The sequence below is a fragment of the Bos taurus genome, chromosome 1 (assembly GCF_002263795.3).
Source record: "Bos taurus isolate L1 Dominette 01449 registration number 42190680 breed Hereford chromosome 1, ARS-UCD2.0, whole genome shotgun sequence".
NCBI lineage: Eukaryota > Metazoa > Chordata > Mammalia > Artiodactyla > Bovidae > Bos > Bos taurus.
In genome coordinates, this window is record NC_037328.1 from 101,531,076 (window position 1) to 101,552,727 (window position 21,652).

A 21,652-nucleotide genomic window follows, 5' to 3' on the forward strand; every position below is an offset into this window, starting at 1 on the left:
TGTCAAGTGCTTTTCAGCCTAAAAGTTCACAGTGTTCACATGTTTAAGAAGGAGCAGGAATATCTCTCTTTTGCTCATGCTCTTAAGCAGTGGTACACTGTTTCCTGATACACAAAGAAAGACATACCATCACAGGAAAATCAAAGGGCAGGATGGTATTCAGGTTGGTCCTCACATCACTCAAAATACAGAATTTGACATTTTATCAACGTTTTTTATTCCCTAATATGTTTGTTCAGAGGTTTTAGGTAACCTTGGTTGAACAAGAGCTGCAAGGCTCATCTTGTTTAGCTAAGCTGCTTTCCACTTGAGTAGTCACAAGGGTGACATTACATAATAAGAGATGCTACAAAAGAACATATTTTCCCTCATATGTTATAAATATTGTGATATTATCTCTTCAATAGTCAGAGGAAAAAATGCTCTTTTAATATCAATATATTTTCTATTTTTTAATACTTCATGTGTATAAAAAATAAGGATTTTGTAATAATGTGTAACCTCAAATTGAATTTTCTACACCAAAAATTTGTATCAGTGAGAATAACCAAAAAAATAAAAATTGGGGCATCTCTTTTTTTGAAAAATGCTTACAGAAACTCACAAACTGATTGATGCATTAATCCAATTTGTCATCCTATCTTTATAATCAAAAAGAATTTGGGGAATGATTTTCTTTCTGGTTTTATTTTCCGTCCTCCATTTGGTTTGTTTTTTATTTTATTTTTTAACTTTACAATATTGTATTGGTTTTGCCATATATCAAAATGAATCCACCACAGGTATGCATGTGTTCCCCATCCTGAACCCTCCTCCCTCCTTCCTCCCCATTACCATCCCTCTGGGTCATCCCAGTGCACCAGCCCCAAGCGTCCAGTATCATGCATCGAACCTTGGAATTCATTGTGTTGATGCTTCATGTTATTGTAGGTATCTTTCTACAAAGTATCTGTATTTTATAACTCCTCTCAAAATGTTTTGACACTTATTCACTGTATATAAGGCTAAAACTCTTCCATCTGGCATTAAGATGCTTCTCTAACCTTGCTACAACCCATTCTCCTTAGTACCTGTTTCTTTGGTAGAGGAATTATCACATGAATATCAAAGATTTCAAGTTTAACTATACCTTAGATCCTGTTCTTGCTGTGTGCCCTGTTTAGAAAATTTACCTCTCTCCTTTTTAATGACACAAGTCCTACTATTGTGTTGTTTTGACCAATTACATGTTTCATACAGAGTAACTTTAATTCTAAGAGTTGTAATTGCTTCAGACCTGTTTTACACTCCCAGAGAAACCATTGACAGTCATGTATCTAAATGCTATCTTTCATTTTATTCTGAGCCTCCTAAACTAGACTAAGATCTAACTTCTTGATAGAGAAGTTATGGTTTTATTGGATACTTATTGAAGTACTGACATTGGTATATGTCCCACTTCACAAATATTTAGATTCAGTAAGAACAAGTTAAAATTTTTTTAAGATATGTAAGCTATTATCTGTAGCTGTACAATATATTACACCTTCTCAACATCAGCCTAAATTTCTGCTTAACAAGGAACATCTTATTTCTAGAGCTACTTTAGAATTATGTATATTTCATTCTGTTCTCTCCCTCAAGGCTTTAATCCACATTAAATCACTTGAATATGTTTTTAATTCTGTCTGACAATTCTAGAGATTATAAATAATTTAGGGGAACTATTAAGGTAATTTAAGGGAAACATCAACATTTCTTCAAAATATTGATGCCTATAATTTTTAAAAGACTTATATCTTACATGTTTAAATCATCAAGAAATATATATTTTCTTATTTCACAATGGAGAACACTGAGAACGAGGTGAAGTATCTATGGCAAATGAGTGCAACAGGTCAAAGAAGAGAATATTTGATAATTAATGGAATAAAAGATTGTTTAATCCTAATTTACTTCTATGATTAGCATACTTTAATAGGGAATAAATGAATATTGAAAAAATTTTATGTAATAGTAAATTCACATGAACAAGATTAAAACCATAAAGATTAAAGTAAACTTTTTAGTGTAGTTCAGTCATAGATACCATTCAGCAAGATACCAATTTAACCAATGAGTTTCTTTATAGTCCATGCTTGCACAATTGGACAGAGATAATAATATGTCATATGCATTGCGATTTGACTTGATGGAAAACATAATGTTAATCTCCTGGTGTGCACTATATTTTTTCAAAGTATACCTATGTAATAAATACAGAAGCTTAGAATGATTAAATAAACTCCATGGTAACAAAGTTGGTTTAAGTGTCAGGTTGGGAAATCTACTCACATTCATTTGCCCACAAACATGATGTTTGATGTTCTCTTCCCAGGGAGATGCTCCCCCTTGGTTTGCCTCCACTCCCCATACCAAGGACATTTAACAGTATCTGGAGTTATTTTTTAATTTTTTTAAATTTTATTTTATTTTTAAACTTTACGTAATTGTATTAGTTTTGCCAAATATCAAAATGAATTCGCCACAGGTATACATGTGTTCCCCATCCTGAACCCTCCTCCCCCCTCCCTCCCCATACCATCCCTCTGGGTCGTCCCAGTGCTCTAGCCCCAAGCATCCAGTATCGTGCATTGATCCTGGACTTGCGACTCGTTTCATACATGACATTTTACTTGTTTCAATGCCATTCTCCCAAATCTTCCCACCCTCTCCCTCTCCCACAGAGTCCATAAGACTGTTCTATACATCAGTGTCTCTTTTGCTGTCTCGTACACAGGGTTATTGTTACCATCTTTCTAAATTCCGTATAAATGCGTTAGTATACTGTATTGGTGTTTTTCCTTCTGGCTTACTTCACTCTGTATAATAGGCTCCAGTTTCATCCACCTCATTAGAACTGATTCAAATGTATTCTTTTTAATGGCTGAGTAATACTCCATTGTGTATATGTACCACTGCTTTCTTATCCATTCATCTGCTGATGGACATCTAGGTTGCTTCCATGTCCTGGCTATTATAAACAGTGCTGTGATGAACATTGGCGTACACGTGTCTCTTTCCCTTCTGGTTTCCTCAGTGTGTATGCCCAGCAGTGGGATTGCTGGATCATAAGGCAGTTCTATTTCCAGTTTTTTAATGAATCTCCACACTGTTCTCCATAGTGGCTGTACTAGTTTGCATTCCCACCAACAGTGTAAGAGGGTTCCCTTTTCTCCACACCCTCTCCAGCATTTATTATTTGTAGACTTTTGGATCGCAGCCATTCTGACTGGTGTGAAATGGAGTTATTTTTGAGTATCACTTCTGGAACTGGGGTGGGCTACTAGCTATATAGAGGCCAGGGATGCTGCTAAACTTCTTACAATGCTCAGGATAGTCCCCCAGCAACAAATTATGCATTCCAGATGTCAGTAATGCCTAGATTGGGAAACTGCAGATTTTTACTCCCATATAACCCCAAAATCACATACAAAGAAAGTAAAAAGTAGAAATAAGAGTTGTAATTATCATTCAGGAAAGTGAATTTTCAAGTACATGGTTCATAAAATGTTTTAATGCCTTTTTCTCCTTAAAGAATGTTTAGTGTATGTTCTATTTCTTATTAGGACTAAGTTCAAAATAATTTTGAACTTTTCTTTGTGGTATTTTATTTTCCCAATGGGTTGTTTAGTAGTCTTTTATTTAACTTTCAGCTATTTGTATGATTTCTAGATAGTTTGTTGTGGATTTCTAATTTAATTCAGTTCTAGTTAGAGACTCTACTCAAGATTTTCCGTTTTGAAATATATTGAGAATTATTTTATGACCCAGATATGATTCATATGGGTGATTATTTTATGTGCTCTTGAAAAGAATGCCTGTTGTTACTTGGTATGATTAATTATTTAGTAAATTAATTAATTCATGGTTTCTCAGGTCTTCTAATGTTTTTGTCTACTTATTTTAAATACTGAGAGAAGGGTACTAACATCTTTCACTATAATTGTGATTCTGTTTATTTCTCCACTTAATTCTACTAATTTTTCTTTTACTATTTTAAATTTATACTATTAACTCCGTGCACATTTAGGATTATGTATTCCTGATTAGTTGACTTTTATCATTTTGAAATGTCTCTGTCCTGAAATTGACTTTGCCTAATATTAAGATAGATACATCAAGTTTCTCATGCTATGTTTGCAAAATATATTTTGTTCCATCCTTTTACTCTAACTCATCTAATTAAAAAAAAAAAAAGAAACCTTTCTTAGATTTAGCATGATTAACCCAATTGGCATTTAGTATAATTACCAATGTGTTTTGTTTAAATCTACCATCTTGCTATTTTTAATCCATCCTTCTTATTGCTCCTTTGCAACTCTTTCCTCTTTAATGTTTATGCTGTTGTATTTTTTATGGATGTTTAGTTTGTCTTTAATTTTTTCCCCAGTGTTTGTTTTAACACTAAAATTGTTTCACTTATAACTATCTACTTAGAGTTAATACTGACCTACTTTGCTGACATTTCCCACTTTCTAAACAATTCATGCTTCCTATTTTCCATTTCACTCTTAACTACTTCACAACTGTAAGAAATTAGCAATAAAGTTTCATGTATTCTCCTCATTTTTTATATTGTCCTATGTTTATGGAATATATAATATAAAATATCTCTTAAAATTGTATTTGTTTCTTACAAGTTATATTAATGTAAATTCATAAAATAAAAAGCATAGTCTTTTATGTTTACTTGTGTGTTCAGTGGGGTTTCCCTGGTGGCTCAGATGGTAAAGAATCTACCTGCAATTTAGAAGACCTGTATTCCATCACTGGGTTGGGGAGATTTGGAGAATGAAATGGCAGTCCACTCCAGGATTCTTGCCTGGAAATTTCTGTGGGCATATATCATTTCCAGTGTTCTTGACCCTTCCTATGGATTCTAATTGTCATCTGGAATTTTTTTCCTTTGTGCTAAAAAACATCCTTTAGAATTTCTCATTGGCAGTTTGAATAGTTACAAATTCTCTCAACATTTTTTTTTTTTAATCTGAAGATACCTTTATTTTCCTTTGATTGAATGAATTTTTTTTTAAAGATAGATTTCTGGTTTAATCTTTTTTTTTCTTTTTTTTCATCAGTTTAAAGATATGTCCCATTATCTTCTTGTCTCTACAGTTCTGATGTAAAGTGGACCTTTATTTGTATGATTGCCCTCTCTATACAATGTAAAAAATTTTTTTCTCTGGTTGATTTCAAAATTTCCTCTTTATCTTTGGTTTCAATTGTTTATCCATGGTATTTCCAAGAATGATTTGTCTAGGGATTTTGTCTTGTTTTGTTTTTGTCTGATGTTTGCTAAGCTTAGTAATTTTTAATATCACATTTGAGAAAATTTGTATCAGTATTCCATCAAATATTATTTCTGCCCCATTCTCACTCTCATCTCCTTCTAGAACTCCAATTATACATGCACTAGATTATTAAATTTTTTCCCGCAGGTCACTAAACTTCTGTTGCCTTTTCTTCAGATTTGCAAATTAGATACATTTTAAAATTTTCTCTACAAGCTCAATGACTCTTTTTGTATCATCTCCAATCTGTGATTGAAGGTAACCAATGAATTTTTTATTTCACTTATTTTAGTTTTCAGATTGAATTTTTTTCAGTAGTTTCATTATTTTGCTGAGTTCCTCCCTGTTTTCTATTTAGATATTATTCTTTAAGTTCCTGAACATATTTAAAATAGCTGCTTTAAGTTGCTCATTCAATATCTAGTTGATGGGTTCATGTACTGTTTTCCTATTTCTTTGCATGTCTAGAAATTTTCACATTTGTACTAGACTTTGTGGATGATGCAGCAGAAATTCTATATTATTTTAGTCTTCTCTGAAGAATATATACTTCCACTGAATGATGGTTGTTTGTTTTTAATTTTACCAGACAGTTCAATTAAGAGATATGTATATACTTCAATTTGTCTGAAGTATGTGTAGACTTTGTTTTATATTTTGAGTGAATCCATGAAAGGTCCAAAATATTTTATAGACTCGTATAGACGAGATACGCAGGTTCAATCTTCTGGGTCAGGAAGATCCCTTGGAATAAGAAACGGCAACCCATTCCAGTCTTGTTGCCTGGAGAATCCCATGGACAGAGGAGCCTGGCAGGGTACAGTCCATGGGGTCACAGAGAGCCGGACATGACTGAGCACACACATACACCATGGTAGAGATAGACTGGGTCTCCTTAATCTGAAGTTATGGCCTTCCACTCAGCTGGCCTGCATATTAATGAGATGAAAGCAAAGTGTTGACAACATTATACTAGTTATTCACTCTCCAGCTGTCCCATCTCTTCTGCTTTCAGCCATGCAGTCTCTTCTCTTTTCCCAGTCTCTCATGTACTTGCTCTGAATATATTCAGCCCAGGCCTCAGCCAAAGATGTGCAGGGAGACCTGTCCCACAGATTCTAGCTACTTCAATACCCCAGAATTCTTATTTCTGTTTTTTAGCCTCAGTGAAGCTACTGTACTCTGCTTAGGTTCAAGCTCCCTGCATCTTGGATAGCCAGTTATCTTCATGTGAGTAACCACAGTAAACATGGCCTCACCTTGAAGTACCTCTTCTCTCAAATAGCATAGACTTGTGTTGCCTGTTATCCAGTTCCTGAAACTCGTCATTTTATTGTTTAGTTTTTTGCTTTTGGTCCAGTATATACTTGTTTATGGTGGGACAGTTAATCCAGTTTCAATTATTCCATCATGGGTGACAATGAAAGCCCAACCCGATTTGTATTTTAAGAGAATCTTAACCTTTATGTACTTCATTCAGTTCCATGAAATTCATTTTTCCAGTTACTTTAAAAACACTTGTCAATTTCCAAGATATAGGTTAAAAAAACAACTTTTAAAATTTCATTTCTTTGCAAAAATAAAGAAAACGTTATCCTGTGAAAGCACTAAATAGTATTTGAATTTGGTATCTTTAGTTGCATGGTTTGAAATTCCTTATAAAATATATACAATATAACTTAAGCCTTAGCTAATTGGAATTAACTACCTATATGCATTTTGCCTGCTTTTGCTTTTCCCTCAATCCCATCTCTAAAATGAATTTAAATCTAGATCCAAATAGCAGGCATGTGCATCACACCCAGTATCCTATAATAGGAGATATTAAAATATCAATATAACATATATATATCCATCAGTTATTCAGCTAGTCAATACCTTGATGACCAATAGATTAGATTAACCAGCACTTAATGATGTATCTTCAGCACTACCTCAGTGATACAGGAAATTGGTGAAATCAAACTTGATTTGTCAAACAGACCAGAACAACTAAAGGAGGAAAATAAGCCAAAATACAATTAGTATAACGTCAGACAGAGGATGGTTATTCCTGGACCCCTCCAATTGCCTCCTGCTGCTGCAGAGCATCATTTGTTTACTGTGTTCTCTCTGGGTGCTATTTTCAGAATTCCTTCAGGGCACCGCCTCCAGTTGAGCTATTCACAGTGCAGTTACATAGCCTTCCCCATCATAAGTGATAGCCCTGATGTGTCCAGTGTTAATCTTACTAGGGATCCTTTGTGTATAATCTCAGCCAAGTGACTTAGCATCCCTTACTGTGTTTTCCTATCTGAAAAAATGAGGCTATAAATATACCTCCCTTACTGACATGTTGAAATAAACCTTATCATTGACAGGAAACTGCATTCCTCTATTTCATTAAAAAATTCTGTTTTTCCCCTACCAAGCATAAACTACTTCAATCTATTCGTATCTAAGTTTAAACTTGGCTTCTTCCTCCAAATGTGAAATTGTTTAACTTCCTGGCTCAGCATTAGTCAAGTTTTCAAACAAATAAAGGTAAACTACAAAATTGAGGCAATTAACTTTCTTCTGTCTCTTTGGTGAGAATTCGTTTATTCAGGATCCTCTAAATTGGTTAATGTTCCCTAATACTTTTTTTTTTTTTTTTTGGCCAGAAATAAATGGTATGACACAAATACTTTTTGTCCTATTTTGATGTCATGAAACCAAAAAGTTACTTAGCAAAGGATTTTTAGTAATCTCACAGCAGTATACCTGCTGTTATCCTCATGTGTCTTATTTATTTACTATTTATTCCCTTGGAGTGTGAGGAACAACTTTTTTACATAGGAATGAAACTATATTACTAAACTTTCAGTCCCCTAGTTTACTGATCTGTATAAAATAAATATGAACAGTTCATGACATTTGTCCTGGAAAGTAGATGAGATTAAATGAATGCTGAGTCATAATTTCTTAGTGCACAAGATTATTTTGAATAATTGTCGGCATTTAAAATAGGCTTGCTTCTGTGTACTAAATTGTAATTACAACCATCAGAAATTTACAGATTTGCCAGATTTCTAAAATAATGAACTTTATAGCTATATTCCAGATATATATAAGATGGGTATTACACATGTACTTCCATAACTTCATTATACTAGTAGGAATATGCTTATTTTCTAATATTTATATAAAGTTTATTTAATAATATTTAGTTTTTAATAGGTGTATTTCTCTTGTGTTTACGTATATATGACACAAGAAATAAAGTAATTGAAATAACACTTCAATTCCAGTTAATTTTCAAACAAATCTGTTTTCTTTGTATGTTCTTTTTCATCTCCTGGAATCATTTTATATTTTTAAAAGGTAATAGAAAACTGAAGAAAAGTTAAAAAGAAAATGTTAGTGGAGAACTAGTGCCCCTTTATTCTAATTCTCTGTATAGGGATGTAGCGTGCATCTGTTCTCATTTGATTGAGTTCATATCCTGTTACCAAGAAATTAATTTTAAAATTACACTTGAGTTTATTTTTATTTTATTTTTCAACTTGAAATATATATTCTAGGACTTAATTACAATATACCTCTTAAGAAGCAATTTCTTAAATATACTAAAATGGTAGCAGTTGAAGATAGTTTTAAAGTGAACAGTATGATTAAACTGACAAGGTATGAAATATATGTATGGTATTATTAGAATGAAAATTTGCTGAAATGATGACACTATCTAACATTTCTGATGAGAAGAGTGTGGTCCATAGAAGAATAGTGAATTGGAGCTAAGAGGTGACAGAACAAAGATTAACTATGACTCAAGACTATTAACTTTCATTTCCTTCTATTATCCATTCACCAGGCTGCCTTCACCATGAATTATTGAAAGCAGTCATTAAATATGCTTACGAAATGCATTTGGTTACAAACTTATAATTTTAACATGTTAGCATGCTGATACTTGCCTGGATAATGTTACAGAGGTAAGGACAGAGAATAAACTAAAATTAAACATCATGACATACACAGACAAGTTTAAGTTTGTGAAAGACTCATCTGGCCATCTAATCCAATTATTGTCAGGCTTGTAATTAGATTTTTTGACAGATAATAGTTCATGTGGCTTCAAGAGTGAGACAAAAAGTCCTTGCCCTCCAATTCTATAATTATTTGTGGTGCCTTATCGTAATTAACTTAACTGAAACATTTTGATGACTTTACAAAGAGGTCAGGGTTCAGATCCTCTGGGATTTATTTTATTGTTATCATGAATGCATCAATGTTGTATCACTTCAGATACTTTTCTCCGCCTTAGGAATTAGTTGGGAATAAAACAATAAATGTTGCCTGCAATATTCCTAAAAATACCTTAGTTTAACAAATATATTATATATGTAGGTGAAATATATATACATATATATGCATTAGGTGAAGGTCGCTCAACCGTGTCTGCCTCTTTGTAACACATGGACTATGCATTCCATGTAATTCTCCAGGCCAGAATACTGGAGTGGGTAGCCTTTCCCTTCTCCAGGTGATCTTCCCTACCCAGGGATCGAACCCAGGTCTGCCACATTGCAGGCAAATTCTTTACCAGCTGAGCCACAAGGGAAGCCCATTTTTGTGTTAGTGTAACCTATTTGAAAAGGAAGAATTATGTTACATGACAACTTAAACCGTTTCAGAGTGCAGTCATATTTTACCATCAGTGACAGTGGAATGAAAAGGAGAAACCAGATTCCCCAAAGAGCTACTACATCTACAAAAATGTTTGACTAAGTGTTTTGAAGTACTGTGGTATTAAGGGAGCTCATTAAAACATGGAAGATCATATTTATATTATAGGATCAATTTACTTAGATTAATGTGATTTGTTCTCTGAGTTTGCCCAAAATTTTTGTGTATTTGGAAAAATTATAACATTCAATCTGCCTGTAAATCCTAAATTCAATCTGAAATTAGAGTTAATCATTTTTTAAAAATCAAAGTCATATTTTCAAGAATGTACATATAAATACAGTACTTCAAAGGATGTGTCAGATAGAAAATAACAACTTCAAAAAAAACCAAAATGTGGCTTTAAATATTTTGTTGTTTAAAATACTATATTTTTCTGATTGTTCCAAAATCAGAAAATATTAAAATGTGTTTGGTTAGATTGATAAGTTCCAAGAAATTATTCTTGCTACAGTTTTTCTCCCAAGTCAATAACACTCAAGATCAGAGTTAACAAGCATAACTCCACTCTCTTAAATTTTCTGCATGTTAATATCTCTCCTGGACACCTTCACATTAGCATGATAAATACTATTAACCTGATGGGATAGTCTGTAAATTTTTTTATACATGAAATGTTAATATTAAATTTTCCACAGACCTCTGTTATGTAAAAGCAATTGAATCTTTATCTTATGCAAATTAAATTTAATTGCTTTTGATGTATTATTCTTTATGAATTGATACATAATAATATCTGTCTTATGACTAGATTTTAAAATAGTAGTTATAAGTTATATATTATCTGATAAACCATTATAAAACAATAACAATTATATCAAAAGTGTTAGAATTACATATTTTTCTTAAAAGCCATAATGCCAAACATGCTTTTGCTGGTTTGGTATTTATGGAAATAGGAAAAATTACACATTTTATGAAACTCCTTATAATAAAAGTTTGCATCTTTTATAGACCTACTAATCACAAGTTCATATTGTTTGTTTAGATAGGTCATTATGTTGATTGGTTTATTCATTCTTCCACTTAGTCATTCAACAAATATTAACATATTTGAAAGCTTATATGAACCAAGTATTACTTAGGTGATATGAATACAGTAGTCATCAAAATATACCCAAGGAAAGAAAGAAAGGAAAAGCAAAACACTGGAGGGAAAAAAAAATCCCAGAGAAAGTTTCTACCTTCAGGGGCCAAACAATCTAATAGAAGGAAAAAGACAACTAACAAATATATAATAAAATTTTATATTGACCAGATTTCTGAAAAAATACTAAGCATAATTAGGGATCTAGAGCCTGAAGTGAGTGGAATGTGACGATATTTGTAGGATTGCCATGAAAAGTCTCTCAAAAGTTATATTAGAGTGAAATGACAGAGTTAATCATGTGGATTTCCAGGAGAAAAATGTGATGTCAGTATCTTGGGAATAAGTTTTCTCCAGAGAAAAAGCAGCAAGGACATGCCCTAAGACTGAAATATTTAGGATGTTGCAGTTCCCAGGCGGTACAGTAATGAATCTGCTGGCCCACTGAAGGAGATTCCAGAGACACAGCTTCAGTCTCTGGGTTGGGAAGATCCCCTGGAGTAGGAAATGGCAACCCACTCCATATTCTTGCCTAGAAAATTCCACAGACAAAGGAGCCTGGTGGGCTACAGTCCATGGGGTCACAAAGAGACATGGCTGAATAACTGAACACAGACACAAGCTAACATACGGAAAGCCGGAAAGCAAGTGTATGTGAAGATAAGTGGTGAAAGGCAAAGTCTGAGAAGTATAGAGGGTCAAGATATATAAGATTTGGTGCTTAGATTGATTTTCTGGAATCTACTCTGAATGAAATGATAAGCCATGGGACGTTTGGGGCAATTGAGTGGCATAATTTGACTCAAACTTTATAAGTAGCTCTCTGACTCATAGGTAAATAAGGGTGAAGCAGGGAGAGGAGCTAGGAGACTCCTATTTTAACAATCCAGGTGATGTCTTGAATTAAGTATTACTGGCAAGGACTGTCAGGACATATTTTGAAAGATCTGATAGGTTTTGCTGACTGGATGTGCATATGAGATAACAAGTGGAGTAGAGGATGAACCAAGGTTTTTGATCTGAGTCACTAGAAGAACAGAGCTGCTGTTTTGTAAGATAGGGATGACTGCGTAGGATAGTGGTTGTGATTGTGTGATCAAAACTGCTGATTTAAACATTTTAAATTTAAGGTGCCTATTCTGTAGACAAGATATTCTGAAACTGAAGTCTGGGATTCAGGGGAGCGGTAGAAGTTAGAGATCTAAACTTTGTATATAATAACATGAAAATGATATTTAGAGCCACAGAATTATATCATTTATGGAGGCAGATATCTGAACTCTTCAGAGATTTGGAGGAAAAGAGTAACCATCAGAGGGAATGAGTAGCCAGTGAGTCAGACGGACAACTAGGAGAACAAGATATCTCTCAAGACCAATGAAGAAAGAATTTCAAGGAGGGTGTAGATATCTGCATCAAATATACGATACGTATAAGGGAAACTATATGAAACTGTATATATAGGTTTGTGGGTTTAGAATTATGGAAGTTATTGGTGAGTGACAAAGATACCTGATGTTTTGATGAAAACATAGAAACTAAAACCTTAGTGGAAAGCCAAAAAACAATGAGAGGAAAATGATTAGACATTGCAACTCGACTCATCTTTTTAAGAACTTTACTCTTAAGGGGAACTGAATCTGGGGATATGAGAATAAGAGCGAACAGGAGGGTTTTTGATTGTTTTTGCTTTTTTTGTGGTAGATATTGCAACATGTTTGTGTGTTGATGGCAATGGTATAGTGATTAATGTGACTAATTTTGTTTTATGTCAGCATCATAACCATCTACCTAATTTTATACTTTTACTTATTTTCTTTTGAGAAAACAATGCAGTTAAATACAACATGCACCCTTTGGATAGAAATCAGGCTGTCAGTAACTTGGATTTTGCAGAACACAAATTAAGGGACTCAAGAGATGGGAAGCAAAGGGAAAATAAAACCACAACCCAAATATTCTGAACATTCAGAAAAAAGGCTGTCGTGAAATACTTCTTTGATATTTATTCCACAGAAAAGATTGTATTTCATTCTTTAGAGTCTATGGACTTATAATGTGCCCTAAATTCTGGAAGAATTATTTCTTCATCTTTTAAGATGAGAGACAAATCAAAAGCAGCAGATTTCTGAGAGCTAAGGCAGGAAGCAAGCAACTTTACAACAAAACTAAGAGGTCACAGACTAAGTCAGACCAACAGCTGTCGGGGTGGGGAGCCTATAACCTCCGGTATGTAAGTGCCTGTAACTAGTGACAAAATATTAGCCTTTAGACAAAAAAAAAAAAATTGTGTAATGCTTTCATTAATGTGTCCTTTAACATCCAGGGAAGAATTACACAATATCCATTAGGAAAATTTTCTTTGTTAAAATTAATGTGGTTACAATAAAAGCAACTTAGCCCTTAAGGAATATGCCTCACACATGACCTATACATAATAATAATTTAGCCTAGTGTTGTAGTCTGGATATTCTTAAGAAGGTACAGTAGTTATTTGGATTAATAAATTTAAATCTATTGTAATATTCATGTTAATAACAACATTAGTTAAAAATTTATTAACTGCTAATGATAAGGACAGAGAGAAGGGACGAAGTAAGTGATTAAATAGTTAATACCACTAGGGTATTTTAAACAGAAAATATATAGGAAACCCCTGAAAGTTAATGATTACTCAAGAAAGTGGATTTGCTTAACCACAAAACCAAGCAAACATGCTTAGCAAAAAAACCATTCAACAAAAGCATGAGACATGCCCCCAGACCATAAAACAAGGTGGCATGAGACCCATGTTCTGCCCAGGGAACTCAGTTCAGTTAAGTTCAGTAACTCAGTCGTGTCCGACGCTTTGAGACCCCATGTACTGCAGCACACCAGGCTTCCCTGTCCATCACCAACTCCCGGAGTTTACTCAAACTCATGTCCATTGAGTTGGTGATGCCATCCAACCATCTCTGTCATCCCCTTCTCCTCCCATGTTTAATCTTTCCCAGCATCAGGGTCTTTTCAAATGAGTCAGTTCTTTGCATCAAGGTGCCAAAGTATTGAGAGCTTCAGCATCAGTCCTCCCAATGAATATTCAGGACTAATTTCCTTTTAGGATGGATTGGTTGGATCTCCTTGCAGTCAAGGGACTCTCAAGAGTCTTCTCCAACACCACAGTTCAAAAGTGTCAATTCTTCGGCACTTAGTTTTCTTTATAGTCCAACTCTCACATCCATACATGACCACTGGAAAAACCATAGCTTTGATTAGATGGACTTTTGTTGGCAAAGTAATGTCTCTGCTATTTAATATGCTATCTAGGTTGGTCATAACTTTTCTTCCAAGGAGCAAATGTCTTTTAATTTCATGGCTGCAGTCACCATCTGCAGTGATTTTGGAGACTCCAAAAATAAAGTCTGTCACTGTTTCCATTGTTTCCCCATCTATTTGCCATGAACTGATGGGACCAGATGCCATGATCTTAGTTTTCTGAATGTTGAGTTTTAAGCAAACTTTTTCACTCTCCTCTTTCACTTTCATCAAGAGGCTCTTTAGTTCTTCTTTGCTTTCTGCCATAAGGGTGGTGTCATCTGCATATCTGAGGTTATTGATATTTCTCTTGGCAATCTTGATTCCAGCTTGTGCTTCATCCAGTCCAGCGTTTCTCATGTACTCTGCATATAAGTTTAATAAGCAGAGTGACGATATACAGCCTTGACGTACTCCTTTCCCTATTTGGAACCAGTCTGTTGTTCCATGTCCAGTTCTTACTGTTGCTTCCTGACATGCATACAGATTTCTCAAGAGGCTGGTGAGGTGGTCTGGTATTCCCATCTCTTGAAGAATTTTCCAGTTTGCTGTGATTCACACAGTCAAAGGCTTTGGCATAGTCATAAAGCAGACACAGACGTTTTTCTGGAATGCTCTTGTTTTTATTTTTTTGATCCAACAGATGTTGGCAATTCGATCTCTGGTTCCTCTGCCTTATCTAAATCCAGCTTGAACATCTGGACGTTTCTGGTTCATATATTGCTGAAGCCTGGCTTGGAGAATTTTGAGCATTACTTTACTAGAATGTGAGATGAGTGCAATTATGCAGTAGTTTTAGCATTCTTTGGCATTACATTTCTTTGGGATTGAAATGAAAACTGACCTTTCCAGTCCTTGGCCACTGCTGAGTTTTCCAAATTTGCTGACACATTGAGCACAGCACTTTCACAGCATGATCTTTTAGATATTGAAATAGTTCAACTGCAATTCCATCACCTCCCCTAGCTTTGTTCATAGTGATGCTTCCTAAGGCCCACTCACACTCCAGATGTCTGGCTCTAGGTGAGTGATTATACCATCATGGTTATCTGGGTCATGAAGATCTTTTTTGTATACTTCTTCTGTGTTCTTGCCACCTCTTCTTAATATCTTCTTTCTGTTAGGTCCATACTATTTCTGTCCTTTATTGTGCCTATCTTTGCATGAAATGTCCCCTTGGTATCTCTAATTTTCTTAAAGAGATCTCTAGTCCTTCCCATTCTATTGTTTTCCTGTTTCTCTGCACTGATCACTGAGGAAGGCTTTCTTATCTCTCCTTGATATTCTTTGGAACTCTGCATTCAAATGGGTATATCTTTCCTTTTCTCCTTTGCCTTTTGCTTCTCTTCTTTTCTTAGCTATTTGTAAGGCCTTCTCAGACAACCATTTTGGCTTTTGCATTTGTTTTTCTTGGGGATGGTCTCAATCCTTGCCTCCTGTACAATGTCACGAACCTCTGTCTATAGTTCTTCAGGCACTCTGTCTATCAGATATAATCCCTTGAATCTATTTCTCACTTCTACTGTATAATCATAAGGGATTTGATTTAGGTCATACCTGAATGGTCTAGTGGTTTTCCCTACTTTCTCAATTTAAGTCGGAATTTGGCAGTAAGGAGTTCATGATCTGAGCCATAGCTCGCAGCCTTGTTTTTGCTGACTGTGTAGTGTTTCTCCACCTTTTGCTGCAAAAAGTATAAAATATAATCAATATGATTTTGGTGTTGAGCATCTGGTGATGTCCATGTGTAGCATCTTATAGTGTGTTGTTGGAAGAGGGTGTTGGCTATGACCAGTGCATTCTCTTGGCAAATCTCTATTAGCCTTTGCCCTGCTTCGTTCTGTATTCCAAGGCCAAATTTGCCTGTTACTCCAGGTATCTCTTGGCTTCCTACTTTTGCATTCCAGTCCCCTATAGTGAAAAGGACATCTTTTTGGGTGTTAGTTCTAGAAGGTCTTATAGATCTTCATAGAACTATTCAACTTCTGCTTCTTCAGTATTACTCATCGGGGCATAGACTTGGATTACTGTGTTATTGAATGGTTTGCCTTGGAAATGAACAGAGATCATTCTGTTGTTTTTGAGATTGCATCCAAGTACTGCATTTTGGACTCTTTTATTCACTATGATGGCTACTCCATTTCTTCTAAGGGATTCTTGCCCACAATAGTAGATATAATGGTTATCTGAGTTAAATTCACCCATTCCAGTCCATTTTATTTTGCTGATTCCTAAAATGACCTCGGTGAACTAAGTAAGTTAATAATCCACCAAAAAACACATAAAAAACCATAATTATAAACGTAGTTTGACCATGCAGAAACAGGAAAATTCTTCTGCTTATCCTGGAGGAGTAACTGATGATGGAAACATGACATCTACTTATGAAAGACAAATAAGTTCTTCTCCCCCCACCTGACTTTTCTTTGATTTTAAAACTTTTGCCCTCTAAGTTCTGTGGTATGGCATTTCTTGCCCACTTACTATTAAGCCTCACAAACATCCTATTCTAATAAATCACTTCTTACCTATCACTTGGCTCTTACTGAATTCTCTGCATTGAGACATAAAGGACTATGGTGCTGGAGCTATCCAGAACCCCCGAAATGACACCAAATTGTTTCTCTGACATGTGTCAGTTCTCTGCATGGGACTTCACTTTCATTAGGACAGACAACTTTCTAAGAAAGTATGATCATCAACAGGTGGTGACAAGGATACTGAGAGTATTTAAAGAACTTAAGCTGCTCAAAATTCCACAGGTATTAGTAAAAACCAGAGCTCTAGTTTGAGCCCTGTGGTCTGATAGAAGAACCCAGGTCCATCTTTTCCACACTTTGCTTCTTTTGTATTAGAATTTTTATGGATCAGTGCGAAAGGGAAAGAGCAAATAACTGAATCTTTTCTGCCCTTAGTTTCCTTATCTTTGATATGGGAATGCTGATAACTATCTCCTAGCTGTCATGGAAATCTGAGAAACTATGTGTAAAATATCTAACATATTTCTAGACACATAGTACTCTTGCCTAGAAAATCCCATGGACGGAGGAGCCTGGTAGGCTGCAGACCATGAGGTTGCTAAGAGTCGGACCCGACTGAGCGACTTCGCTTTGATTTTTCACTTTCATGCATTGGAGAGGGAAATGGCAACCCACTCCAGTGTTCTTGCCTGGAGAATCCCAGGGACGGGGGTGCCTGGTGGGCTGCCGTCTATGGGGTCGCACAGAGTCGGACACGACTGAAGCGACTTAGCAGCAGCAGTGCAAGTAGGATTAATGGATAAGAAACAGGATAACCAGTTAAGTTAGTACATATTGTTTAGTTCAGCTAAACAAGAAATATTTTTTTAATATAAGATTTCTCATAAATCCTCATGGGGCATACTTATACTAAAATAAAGTGATTACTTGTTTAGCTAAAATTCACAATTAATTTGGTGTTCTGTTTTGTTTAGTTTTGTTTGTGCTGAATCTGGTAATCCTAACAGGAAGTCAGATAGCTTAACAAGAATGTGAAGTAACCCAAGGAGCAAAGTTTGGTAAAGCTGAGAAAGGTGTCAGAAATTCAGTGAAAGTTCTGAAGCCAAATCTAGCCTCTGTATCCCGATACCAAATTGATTCTCAGAGACAGAGTTTTGGGTCAAGTGGAAAAGAATAGCTTTATTGCTTTGCCAGGCAAAAGGGGACACAATAGGCTCTAGCCCTCAAAACTGTTATCCTAACCTGGAGCGGTAGTGAGAAGTTTTATAGTAATGGTTCAAAGAGGGTATTATCAGTTTGTGGACATTCTTCTAGTTGGTTGGTGGTGAGGCAAGTGGGGGTTAGCATTACCAACTTCCTGGTTCTGACAGGTCTGGGGTCTACATTCTGGTGCCGAACATACTTTAACTGGGATTTCAGCATCTGCAAACAGCTCAAAGACATTGCTATGTGTATCCCTTGAGGGGGAACCAGGACACTGCCCCAAGACTGCTATATTGTTTCTTTTGACTATTCCCCTTCTGTTTCCACATCCCCTCCCTTCAGTAGTTAGCAACTGTTTCAACCTGCTCATTGGAACTCAGGGAAGGCCAAGGAGGCTGAGTGAAGCCAATTTCCTATAACCAAGAAATGGCGGGAAACAGAAAGGCTTTCGTGCCCAGCAGCCCCACAGGGCGTTTTACTTGGTATCAGGCCCACAGGTTGGTGAGAAGATGAACAAAATAAAAAACCAGATACTGAATTCTGTTGTGAGAATTCATTCTCACAACTGGCTCAGACTAGCAGGATTAGGGAATATGGGCTCTGAAGGGACTCATTGTATTTCTGTCCTGGCTATATTTCTCAAGGTTGGCTCTGGGGTTAGAGAGGCCTCAGTCTGCATGTTTAGGGTTTCCATTATAAGTGAGCTGAGGAAAGTAAAGATCAACATCATAAAGGAAATAGTTGGTCTAAATATTAACTTTATAATAGAAGCAAGACTTTCTTTCCCCTTAACCTAAATCTAAAGCTCTGAATATGCATTTGCTGCTGCTAAGTCACTTCAGTCGTTTCCGACTCTGTGTGACCCCATAGATGGCAGCCCACCAGGCTCCCCTGTCCCTGGGATTCTCCAGGCAAGAACACTGAAGTGGGTTGCCATTTCCTTCTCCAATGCATGAAAGTCAAAAATGAAAGTGAAGTCACTCAGTCGTGTCCGACTCTTCGCAACCCCACGGATTGCAGCCCACCAGGCTCCTCCGCCCATGGGATTTTCCAGGCAAGAGTACTGGAGTGGGGTGCCATTGCCTTCTCCAGAATATGCATTTACTTGTGTTTATTTCATTGTTTATTTTTGGATTTTTGTTTTCTTTTCTTTTCTACTTTAAGAAAAGATAAACTCTGGGGAATGAATGTTTCATAAAATATATTCATAAAGACTTTTAAATAGTATTAATGAAACCTGTAATAAAGAATGAGGGGGAAATGGCATAAACTAGAAAATATGTTATTTGTAGTTTCTTCAAACTAATTCTATTTATAACACTAGACTGCAATCTCAGATTTCATTTTTATTACCTCCAGGAATTATTTACAGTGCTCTATATACTCATAAATGTGTGTTATTAGAAAATAAACTACTCAGACCTTGTAATATAAGAGGTTTTCTTACAAAGTAATCATTGTGGAAGTTAAAGAAACCCAATAATTATAAAAATAATTAAAATTCAAGGATGTAGAAGTCCAAATCTTATCTCCTCCATCAATTTGGGAGTAGAGATATTCTATTAGTTATCCAGGCTTCTACTATGTATAATGTAAGTAAATTTTTTGATCTCGACCTAAATTATAGAGCCATACTGTATGGTTTATCCCTTTCCTTTATTACATTCTTTTTCTACCATTAGTACATTGGAGATCATTATTTATATGTGCCTGCATGCTCAGTAACTCAGTTGTGTCTGACTCTTTTTGACACCATGGACAGTAGCCCACCAGATTACTTGGTCCATGGGATTTTTCCAGGCAGAAATACTGGAGTGGGTTGCCATTTCCTCCTCCAGGGGTTCCTCCAAACCCAGAGATTGAGCCTGTGTCTCCTGCATTGGTAGGCGGATTCTTTACCACTGAGCCACCTGGGAAGCCCTATTTATATGCAACGACTAAGGAACTTTACAATGAGAAAAGTTAACTTCTAAATATGAAGTTGAACCTCATCTTTGCAGTTGCTGTTTCTTATGTGCAAACTTTTACATAAATTTTGCTTAAACCTGTTTATATTCATTTTTGTCAAATGACAAAAATAAAACAATTTAGTAATGAGTTTGGTGTTCAAGGGGAAATAATATATAGATTCAAGGGGAAATAATCTATAGACTGGGGGAGTACAGTGCCTTACAAGCAGTGGAGCCTTCTTTCCAAGGGATGTTTGGACAAGAGCAAGTTTTATACACTCTAGAAGCAGTAAGGAGGGGATAGAACATGACTGACTGGGGTTACATATATGAACTTACTTAGAAAGATCAAGGATCAAGGAAATAAATATGGAGCCCAGAACTGATTTGATGTTTGGAGATTGGCTACCTGGATGTACTGTTGACACTTGAACAATGCTGGGCTTACTGGGACTCAATTTCCTGTGAAATTGAAAAGCCAGTATAATTTATAGGTATCCTCTGTATACATGGTCTACAGCCTTGGATTCAAATAATGGAGGATCTTGTAGTACTGTAGTATTTATTATTAGGAAAAATTATTCCTATAAGTGGAGCTGTGCATTTCAAACCCATGTTGTTTAAAGGTCTAAGAAATCTTTGAACAAGGATATTACAGTATATTTTTGTCTCTTCAAACAGATTATTGATAAAATTGTGTATTCCAGAGTTAGTACCAAAATGTTAAGAATGTATAAAGACTAAAAATATTTACTCATATAAATTTGTTTGTTCCTGATAGAATGATGTGGTCCTTTATCTGTTCTTGAAAGTCTCTATTCATAGAATCTTCAGGATCCACCTTGCAGATATTTTGAACTCTTGAACTGAGCTTCAATAAAAAAAAAAGTCTCTAGAGAATGACAGGTGAGAATAAGAGAAAAGAAAGAAAGAAAAAAAAAATAGGAAGCTTAAGTTTATCCAGTTTCTATCTTTGGACTAATGTGTTCACATATATTAACACATTTAATTTAATTTTCATAGTAAATTCATTTAGAAGGTATTATCTCTCCTAGTTAGATGAAGAGAGATGGTGAATTAAACTGGGCAAAATCAAATGCTAGATATGGTATGAAGTGGGCTTCTGACAAAATTATCTCTGAAACCAAAGCTGTTTTTTCCCACCTGGTCACATGGCCAAATTGCCACTCTATATTTTACTGTTTACTATTATTTTTAAATCCCTATTGCCTATAGTGTCCAGTACTTACAGTTCTGTGTTTAAGCTGAAATTCCACGCACTAGGAAGATAACAATGGTTATTCATGTATCCTACTATATTGTTGAGGGACTAAGAATTCTAAGTTATCAGATTAAATTGTCTTTATTTCAAATTTAGAAATTGAATTTTTAATACTGAAAAGAGTAACAGAATTTTTGAAGAGCAAATCAAAATGATGTCTTTTGTGATTTGAGTTTTCTGTTTCTTGGCAGATGCAGATAATTTATTTATCCCCAGAAATTACCATTGTTTTTTCATTTTATTTTAAACCTCTCTTGTTTTTAAAATAACTTTATTACTTTTCAGTTTATCCTTTATTCATGAATTCCCTTTCCACATTTACACTCCTCTATTTACAC

At 35.2% G+C, this 21,652-nt stretch overlaps 1 protein-coding gene across 1 annotated transcript in view; it reads left to right on the forward strand.

The window, feature by feature from the left end:
- The window catches only part of BCHE (butyrylcholinesterase), a 78,402-nt gene that overhangs the window by 8,322 nt on the left and 48,428 nt on the right, over nucleotides 1-21,652 (forward strand).